The sequence below is a fragment of the Orycteropus afer genome, unplaced genomic scaffold, assembly GCF_000298275.1.
Source record: "Orycteropus afer afer isolate SDZICR_OR568_19922 unplaced genomic scaffold, OryAfe1.0 scaffold00118, whole genome shotgun sequence".
In the NCBI taxonomy this organism is placed as follows: domain Eukaryota; kingdom Metazoa; phylum Chordata; class Mammalia; order Tubulidentata; family Orycteropodidae; genus Orycteropus; species Orycteropus afer.
In genome coordinates, this window is record NW_006921705.1 from 7354062 (window position 1) to 7355065 (window position 1004).

A 1004-nucleotide genomic window follows, 5' to 3' on the forward strand; every position below is an offset into this window, starting at 1 on the left:
TTTTTTCCCAGTGCTGCTTTCGGATTCTTTCTTTGTCTTTGGTTTTGATGAGTTTGATGATGATATATCTTGGTGATTTTCTTTTGATGTCTATCCTGTTTGGGTTTCGTTGGACTTCCTGAATGGAGATATTCTCATCTTTCATCATATCAGGGAAGTTCTCTTTCAACAAATCTTGGACAATTTTCTCAGTGGTTTTATTATTCTCTTCCTGTTCTGGAATTCTAATGACACACAGGTTATTCTTTTTGATGGTATCCCACATGAACCTTAGGCTTTCTTCATTTTGTTTGATCTTTTTTCTGATTGATCCCTTTCCAAAGAAGTATTCAGCTATTTGTCTTCAATGTCATTAATTCTGTCTTCCATTGCATCAATTCTACTCCTTTGCCCTTTCAATGTGTTATCTATCTCTAACAATTTAGTATTAATCCTCTGTATTTCTATCTATAGATTTAGAATCATATCTAATTTTTCATTTGTTTTTTCATTTTGTTCTTGTATTTTCTTCTAAAATTTTTCTAAGGTTTTGTCTGTGTTTTCCTTGGTCTTTCTCTCAATCCTTTGAAGATACCCAAATATAATTCTTTTTAATTCCTTATCAGGGAGTTCCAATGCTGCTTCTTCCTTAGGGTGTGTCCTGGGTCTGTATCCTGCTCCCTTGCTTCTACCACTTTATCTTGCTTCTTTGTGTGGACTATGATGTTGTATTTAGATCTCTGTTAACTGTTTGTGAAGAGTAGCTAAGGGTGAATCAGGTTCTTCTTGGTGGTTATTTATCCTTGTCCTGTTGGTGGAGGAGGAAGTGGTGACTCTCACTCAGTAAGTGAAGCTGCAGGAGATGTGGGTGTAGTTGTGTCATATGAGGACTGTTGCTGTCTCCCACTCAGTTAGACAAAAATAACAGTTGAATAACCATCAAAAAAGTAAAAGCAAATGGACAAAAAACACACCATGTAATTACATAGGAACAATAACCAAAAAAAGAGAAAAGGGAGAATAAC